Source organism: Notechis scutatus, chromosome 2 (assembly GCF_049901735.1).
Source record: "Notechis scutatus isolate UNSWTSFEM ecotype Mainland chromosome 2, rNotScu1.2, whole genome shotgun sequence".
NCBI lineage: Eukaryota > Metazoa > Chordata > Lepidosauria > Squamata > Elapidae > Notechis > Notechis scutatus.
Window position 1 is genome coordinate 148969305 of NC_142010.1, and position 9418 is coordinate 148978722.

The following is a 9418-nucleotide window of genomic DNA, read 5'->3' on the forward strand; positions in this document are numbered from 1 at the left end:
TAGGACCAAATTGAAGGCCCTTTAGCCTAAGACTTCATTCTGGCCATGCATGATTAAAAACTGGACTGAAAGACCGCAATAAGCTAAATCTTAAGTTTTGTTTTAAAAAAACTAGCAGCAGGGAACACTAGATCCAAGCCTTCTCAGCCACAGAAGTTTACTGGGTAATTCTCAGCATAATCTGTTTCTGTTTTTGTGTGTGCAGATATAGAGGAAGAGGGAGCACTATATATGTCACCTTGAATTCCTAAGGATATAAATCTAACCAATCAAAAATACATCATCCTGTCATAGCATAATGCTTATTTTTCTTGGGTTTAGTACTTAATATTTTGGAAGGCTCAACTTAAATCCAGCAGGAAATTCTAAATCTCAAAATCTGAACACTCAACTCCTTACCGGTTGGTGTCGCAGCAGGATGGATATGGGATAGTGGTGCTCCACGGAGCATCGCAAAACCCAGCCAATACTTGCTTGCTAGGAGACCCTATAGCATCAAAGCCACCCTGGAGGGATGGTGAAGAAGGAGGGATACTTTGTAGATCACAAGGAAACAGCAGTTTCCTTGCTTGATCCAAAGAAACCCTCTTGATAGGCAGCAGAGATGACAGCTGTTTTGGCAAGACCGAAGCTGCGACAACTGGGATAAGAAGATTATGCACTGAAGCAGTTCGTAGCAGAGGATTGGAATGGGGTGAGGCAACTTTCAACTTCTAAACTAGATATCTAAACCCAAATAAAATGATTTTAAAAAAAAAGACTCTCCAAAACGCTAAGAAAGCAGCAATATAATACACAGAGAAAGATTATAGACACAAAAGTGAAACAAACTTTTAATGGAAAACTATGAAGCTTTAAAATATAGAAAACCCAGACTGGAACTTGTAGTAGTGTGAAAAGTAACTTAATCTGTGGATAACATTATTTGATTATTGGAAGAAATCGTATCAAGAAAAAGGAATCTTGTTTTTGAGGAACAGTTCCTGGACTGTGTAAATTTTATTAATGTTGGCGTTTTTTGTGCTTTAGGGCAATTGGGATCTTGGTATCTTGGTGGAATATTGAGCAACTATTAGCCCATTAAATCATTACAAAATGTCTCAACAGTGGAAAACAAATATGATTTATAAATAAATATTATTGAAGTTTCAATGTATTCAGGACGTTATGACAAGGAATCATAGGGAGATGATGGAATTGATGCAGGATACAGATGTGAGTCTAGAAAACCTTCAGCAAATGATAATAAAAGATGAACAAAAAAATCAGAAAATAGAGGAGAAACCAGAAGGAGCTGAGGAAAGAATAGAGGAAATAAATCCAAAAATGATATAAGCGGAGAAAGAAATGGAATATCTAGTAATCATTCTTAAAACGAAACAGACAGATTATCCTCTAAGAGTTCAAAACATAGAAGAGAATAAAGAGAAAGTTTTCCTTAAAATGATGAAAGAACTACCAATGGATACTCTAGAGATCCAACAGCAAGAGATAGATGTTGTGGCAGATGAAATACTTAAATAAATGTGATGTACAAGATTCCAAAGGAGAAGCATGAAAGATTTACCAAAAAGACAATAAGAGTTGAAATTCTAAAATGGACAAGAGATGATGGATAGATATAGAATACTTCTTAATAGGGTGGGCTATCTTATTAAGAGTTAGAAAAAAAGAGGTAGAAAGTAGAAATTGAGGAAATAGTATTATGCATACTGATATATAATAGAACACATTATAATTACCACATATACATAAATGTTAGAAGTTGAAAGATTATGATTATGTATATCTAAATATTAGTGATAGTAGTACGGTGTTTAAAAAATATTGACCTAGACAATACACTGTTCACAAGCATTTATGGATGTTAAAGAAAAAAACTATTAAAAAAACTATTTAAAAAAACCTAAACACTCACACCTGGCAAGAGAGAAATGAACCAATCTAGCAGCTATTTCTTCCATTGCCCTATTTAACCATCATTTTTTTTCCCTTTTGAATTGAGCAACTGGGGGTAAAGAAAAACCACAGCTCATCTGCCAAATGATTATCACTAACGGTAAACCACAACATTTTTAAAAAGTGGGGGGGAACTGGCTGAGAAGAGAGAGAAATGTGATAAAATGAATGAGATTGGGGTGGAAACTACATTGCACAATTTTACCACATCTTGTGAGGAGCCCCTCCTTTCTCCTTGCTGCTTTTCGAAGGAAATAAAAAAACCCTTCCCAGTGTTCGGCTCCAAGCCAGAAAAAAAAAAGAAACCAAATGACACTTGTGGAGAATCATATATTTTCTTTATTAAAAGAACCCCAGCATAGCAAGTGTGGGGTTGGGCAATGGCTGTGCAGGACCACTGCCAGATACCCCCTGTATTCATTCTTTTGTCTTTTTAGCCTGTGGTTACTAGTTGGCACATCTTTACTTGGAAATGTGATCTATTTCCTAGCTGACATACTTCCTTCTTTCTCTTATTGTTATGGAGAATTTGTATGCTTTATGATTAGCATTTTAATAAAGGAAATATTTGCATTTTAGCATGGCATCCCTGCCACCTTTTGAAGTTTAGGAAATGATGTTTTTCCTTTGAATAAAACCCATTTATTTATGGATTGATGTATTTATACTATTTATTAATCAGATTTATATCGCCACCTATCTCCCCAAAAGCGACTCTGGGTGGCATACAACAAACTTCAGGCAAAACTACATATAAAAAAAACATGGTTATTAAAAATATAACAGTCACATTAAATATTACAAAAACAGAGATACAAACCATGGGCACACTGAGAATGAAAATAGCCAGCCCCAAAATGGAGCCATCTAAACATGTCTCTGGTTACCTGGGAGTCCCAGTCCTGATAACCAGGTCTTGATATTCCAGAATATCAAAAGGAAAGACTTGGGATGTGGGTTTAATGATTGTTATCAAGAATCTCTTACAGTTTTTAGGGGCCCTGCCCCATGTGCCACAAGTGTTAAAATCCTGTTAATAAAGGTGGGCTCTAGGGATCAGTTGGGATCCTTTAAAAAAAAAAAATCTTAATACTTTATGCTTGTTAGTAATAAAATAATAAGTAAATATTTATTGTTTGAAATAATAAAAGGTTTTATTAAATAAATAAAAACATTAGTTTTAATGGTATTATACAAACCTGACAGCATTGAAATCTCCCTTGAAATAGTACCATGCATCATGATTTACAATGTTACAATAAAGGGGGGGAATGAGGAAAAAAGGAAATTTACAGTACATGATCCTTCTACCTCGCTCCAATGGGGTTTCTACTGTTTCTGGGTTTTGTTTTTTTAAAATAATTTTTATTGGGAAATTTCCCTTGACTAAAAGAAAAATAAGTAATATATAAAAGAAGAAAGGAAGAGGGAAAAAAAAGTATAGGAAACAATACACTTAAAAAATAATTAAAGAAGTGGCTTCCAACCTTTGTTACCGCAGTTACAGTCAATATTATTATTCCTCTCAAACATAACACTCCTTCTGTTCTACTAATGGGCATTATTTCTATCAAATATTCTGAAAATAACTGATATCATGATTTACCATATTACAATAAAAAAGAAAAAATGGCGGGGGGGGAGTCTGTGTGATCCTCCTTCCTTGTTCAAATGGGGTTTCTACCCCTTTTATTCTAAAAATGGAGTTACTTCTGCTAGATATCCTGACACTACTGCCTCCCCTCTGATGGCTCTGGACTCTTCCCTCTGACGGTCTCCATCTTTGTACTCATCCCCTTCTTACCTGGATGGCTGCCCTCCATCCTCTTCCCCTGGGATGCAGGAGGGTCCTTCCTCGTTCCCACCTCTTCTCAACTGACACTAAACAGAAAAAGACTCGGAGGCAACTGCTCTGCTGCTTAGAGACAAATTCAGCTGGAGGCTGAGGGGAGAAAACTAGGCCTCTGATTATCCTGCCCTCGCGTGCAAAACCAACATGTGCGAACCGAAGAGTTACTGTGTGGATCTTAGACATATTTTTTATTTAAAATTTCCAATGCAATGAAGGTATTGAAAGTGAAAGAAAAAATATATAAAAGAAAAAAATAAAGAAAATAAACACAGAATAATGATTTCCATCCATCTTTCCCCTGAGATATTCCATCTTATTTTTTTTCCCTTCCTCTTCAATCCTTTTAAACCCCTAGACCTCTAAATCAGGGGTGTCCAACCTTTCACCTTCCCTGGGCCACATTAGAAGATGAAAATTTGGTTTGGGCCGCACATAATTAAATTAAATAATTAATTAAATTAAATTAAATAATTAATTAAATTAAATTAAATTAATAAAATAATAAAATAAAATAAAATTATTATTTATTATTAATTATTTATTAAAAATTATTTATTTTTATTTTATAATTTTCCGCCAAATTTTGCGGGGAAGAAAGCTCGCCCGCCTCATGCCTACCTCTCCTCCTGCAAATGCAGTGGCGGCGGCAGCGGGGGCAGAAGCAGCAGCGGCGGCGACAGGGGGGCAGAAGCAGCAGTGGTGGCGGCGGGCGGGGGCAGAAGCAGCAGCGGCGGAAGTGGCGGTGGGGCAGAAGCAGCAGCGGCGGGGGCAGAAGCAGCAGCGGCGGAAGCGGTGGTGGGGGCAGAAGCAGCAGCGGTGGTGGCGGAGGCGGCAACAGCAGGAGGTGGCAGGGCGGGACTTTTGGGCTGCGGCTGCCCGCCTTTCTGTTGCTCGCCTCGCCCGCCTCGCGCCTACCTCTCCTCCTCCTCCTCGCTGGATCTTTCATGAAGGTTGGGGTGGGCGTTGGGCCGCATTATGAGGCGACCTGGGCCGCATGCGGCCCATGGGCCGCGGGTTGGACAAGCCTGCTCTAAACCATCAATTAAAGTCTTTTCTTCTTCCAACAAAACTTCATGTAGGATTTCCCATTCTTTTTTTTTTTAAGTCTTCATCATTTTTTGTGCTGATCAGTTATGGGGGTTTTGTGTGGCCAGCACGGGGGGGACCACAATTCTAGCAGAAAAATGGTAGAGTCCATGTCTTGCTGTTACTAATTGTTTTTTATTATTAGAAAATTTATATTGCCGCCTATTTGCACATGGCGACTCAAGGCAGCTTACAGGGATATAAACACCATGTATAAAAAAATAACACTAATAAAAGAAAATCAAGTAATCAATTAATAATAGCATTCCACCCCTCACCCAGGCGACATCACATGAGCCATTTAATGGGCTCCATCCCACTCTGGGTTCCCCAGACCCACTGGCAGAACCAGGTCTTCAGCACCTTCCAGAAGAGTATTAGAGTGGGGGCCATTCTAATCTCGGGGAATGATGTTCCATAGAGGGAGCCACCATGGCAAAGGCCCTTCTTCTGGGTCCCACCAGGTGTATCTCCCTAGGAAACTGTGTTGGTTGCTGATTTGCTTCCAGGTACAATTCAAGGTGCTGGTTATCACCTTTAAAGCCCTTCGTGGCTTGGGACCAGGTTATCTGAGGGACTGTCTCTTGCCAGTCACATCTACCCGACTCATAACATTCCTTGCCTCCCCACTCTAGTGGGTCAGGTAGACGTGACTGGCAAGAGACAGTCCCTCAGATAACTTGGTCCAAAGCCATGAAGGGCTTTAAAGGTGATAACCAGCACCTTGAATTATACCTGGAAGCAAATCGGCAACCAACGCAGTTCCTGCAGGAGAGGCAATACATGTGCACACTGAGGTCTGCACAAAACCATGTGGGCCACTGCATTTTGCACCAACTGGAGCTTCCAGATGCTCTTCAAGGGCAGCCCCATGTAGAACGTGTTGTCAAGACAGGAAGTGACTGGGGCATGAATGACCGTGAGTAGGAATTGTAAGTCCAGGAAAGGGTGTAACTGGCATACGTAACTTCAATACTGTGAGGAAGCACATGTGGGCACATGATACAACCAACAGAAGCTGACTGCTACTCCAACCTTTTGTTAAGAGCACGCAGGAATGCAAATATTCAGACACCGACCACACTATATACGTCTCCAATATTTTATTAGGCTCCTTCAAGTGCAGCTGTTGACATAGCTTTATTATTTATTTACAAGAGCTCAGTTCTTCCTTCAAGACCTCAGAGATTCTGCCAAAGAGAAATACTCTGATGGGGCTAAGGATAATTTGCTTACAACACTCCATCAAGTTTTCTATAATGTACAAAAGCAGCAAAAAAGGGGAAATAAAATAATGGTCAAGTATAACAGTCCTAAGATATTACATAACTAGTACAGGATCCTAGGGCAGGTTATACAACTGCAGAGGACCAAATAAATGTTGTGTCTTAACACAATACTGGTAAAGTGTGGAGAAGGGAAAAAATGGAAGAAAAGCAAATAAAACACTGAAAACATGATATGACAGAAAGTTACACTTTTCAAGTTCAAAAAATAAAAGTCAAACACATATTTCTAGAAAATAAAGAGCTGTTTCAATTAATAACAAAGTAGGGATTACTCTTCATTTAGCACCAAAAAGGAAATATGACATTTTTTAAATGATCAAGTCAATCCCTCCCAGCTCAGAAGAAACTGGTTTGTAGGACCTGCTGTATCCAGAGTAAACAAAGCCCACTTGAATTCCTGCTTCTTAAATTATTCTAGGCTTTATCAAGTCTTCCAGAATACAGAATTTTACAATACATGATGCACTATTTTAATTGAATTGAATTTAGCCACTCATCTCACATTCTTGACAAGTTTACAAGTTTTTTGGATGGAAATGCTTCTGGCACAGTACAAGGTTTACAGCTTTATTGGTCAACGCCAGCTCCATGAAACACATTTGGTAAATAACATGGAGTGAGAGAAGAGACAATCAAGCATATAGGTAATCCTTGAGTTACAACCTGAGTTGAGACCAGAATTTCTGTCAGAAGCCACTGTGTTTATAAAGTGAGTATTCACATGACTAGATCCAATTTTACAATAATTTTTACCATGGTTGTTAAGCTGTGGAGCTCTTGATGCTCTCTGAGCTTGGCTGTATTCTTGCAGACATTGCCCCTGTGGACAAGCTACTGTATATAAGCGAATCCCGCTCCCTTCTAGCACTTAAGATGTTACCTAGTCAGGTAATGAAATGTCTGCAAGAAAACAACCACGCTCAGAGAGCACCAAAGGAATGAATGAAATTATATATATATATATATATATATATAGGGGGGGGGGGGGGGGGGGGGGGGGGGGGGGGGGGGGGGGGGGGGGGGGGGGTGGGGGGGGGGGGTGGGGGGGGGGGGGGGGGGGGGGGGGGGGGGGGGGGGGGGGGGGGGGGGGGGGGATGGGGGGGGGGGGGGGGGGGGGGGGGGGGGGGGGGGGGGGGGGGGGGGGGGGGGGGGGGATGGGGGGGGGGGGGGGATCTCTTCAATTGGTCCTTAAGCAAATCACACAGTCATTAAATGAATCACATGGTTGGCTAAGCAAATCTGGCTTCCTCAATTAACTCTGCTTGTCAGAATCCGGCTGTGAAGGTTACAAACTGTAGTCATGTGACATTGCATTGAAAATGCAGTTGCCAGGTGCCTGAATTGCAATCACACGGCTGTGGGGGTAGTCAATGGTCATAACTTCAAGGACAGGTCACAAGTCACTTCTTCTGAAACCATCATAATTTTGAACTGTCATTAAATGAATGATCATAAGTTGAAGAACATCTTTATAAGATTTTTCTTGACCAAGCAGATGGCCACTGAAAACATCTATAGAGTCCAAAATCCTATATAAACAGACATTATTGTAGCCTACCTTAGCATTCCTAAAATCTGAATAATTTCTATTTATGGAAAAAATCATAGCTTATTCTAAAAGTAAAAATTACTACCGGTCCCTAAATATGCAAATTCAGTCATTAATCCAATAGTACCTCAGGCTAAATGAAGAGAATTGGCCAAATGTATTAAGTCAGGGTGCACAGGTGGTCCTCAGATCCATTTTTGCAGCTAGCCCCCAGCCACTCTCCATTCCATAGTGCTATCTCAATTTAATAACAATGCAGTTTCAGGAGAGGGGACACATAAAACAACACATTATTTTGCATAAAAGAAATACCAAGGCCACTTTAAAAAAACCAAATGGCTCAATCCCCTCACGGAAGATTAACCACTACTCATGGTGTGGCCCTCAGTGGCTGAAAAAGATAAAAGCAAAGGTAAAGCTCTGGGTAGTAAAACTTTGTCCATATTTGTTTTAAATTATGGACTTAAGTCTTTCATACCACAAAGCTTACCAAGCATTACTTTTTAATTTCATCTAGATTTAAAAACAATTGCCATGTCTGCTTCCAGTTTCCAATGTACAGTAATGAAAAATTACACATAATTTACATAAATATAATACAACATTCTTCCACTGGTATTGTGAAACGTAATTTATTCTGCAGGTGCAGGATTATTGCTGATAAGCTTTCTGACAAAGGGAAAAGAAACATAAGGACTATCTTTGTGTAGTCTGGACTGGAAAAAATATCTTTTGAAAATATTTTCAAAACATGCAGTTTAAAGATACAACGTCTTACCACAGAATGGAGTCAATTCTTTTGGAAGAGATCCAAAATAATAATAAGTTACATTCACACTCACTGGAGAAAGGGAAACATGCAGAAACAGCCCAAACATGTGTAAATTGCAATGGGCCAATAACAGCTGAAGTGCATCCCACCCCTGCAATACAATATATCTATTCCAGGTTTGATGTAGTTCTAAATTGCAGCATTCAGCAATGTTAAGTTGTGCTCTCCCTATTCCAGACTAAACAATAGATTCAGCAAGTGACAAATAAATGTTCAAACTGGAGTTCAAAACCTACTTCATCTCCAGTATAATGAGAGGCAAAAAATTACCAATTTTATACCCATTGCAGCAGCAGTTCTGTAGAACTGGTTATGATTCTGCGCAGTTCGGAGAACGGCAAATCGTGCCCCTGGCTGTCCCTGCCCCTCTCCCCCTCCCCTCCCAGTCAGGCCTTATCGCGCAGGTGCGACATCGCTGATTGCGTTCTCCCCCACCCAGTCACTCCTTCAGGTATTTCTTTTTTTCCCCTCCTGACGATCAGCTGTTCCAATGATCAGTTGTGCCGGGATCCCCCCCGCTGTCTTACTGCTTCACCCAGGAGGCTTCCCTGAGGCCCAGGAGGCAAAAAGGGGCATGGAGGGGCAGGGGAGGTGCTGCGCCCCCCCTCCTGCGCTCCATTTTTTGCCTTCCCGGGCTCCAGGGAAGGCTTCTGGGAGCAAAAATGCCCCCCTCTGGAGGCTTCCCTGAGGCCCAGGAGGCAAAAAAAATGGGAGGGGGGATGCTGCAAAAAAAGCCACGCCTACCCAGTCGCATGGCCACGCCCACTTAGCCACACCCACAGAACCAGTTGTTTAAAAATTTGAATCCCACCCCTGGATGAAGGTAATACTATGGGGACACCACAAAAATG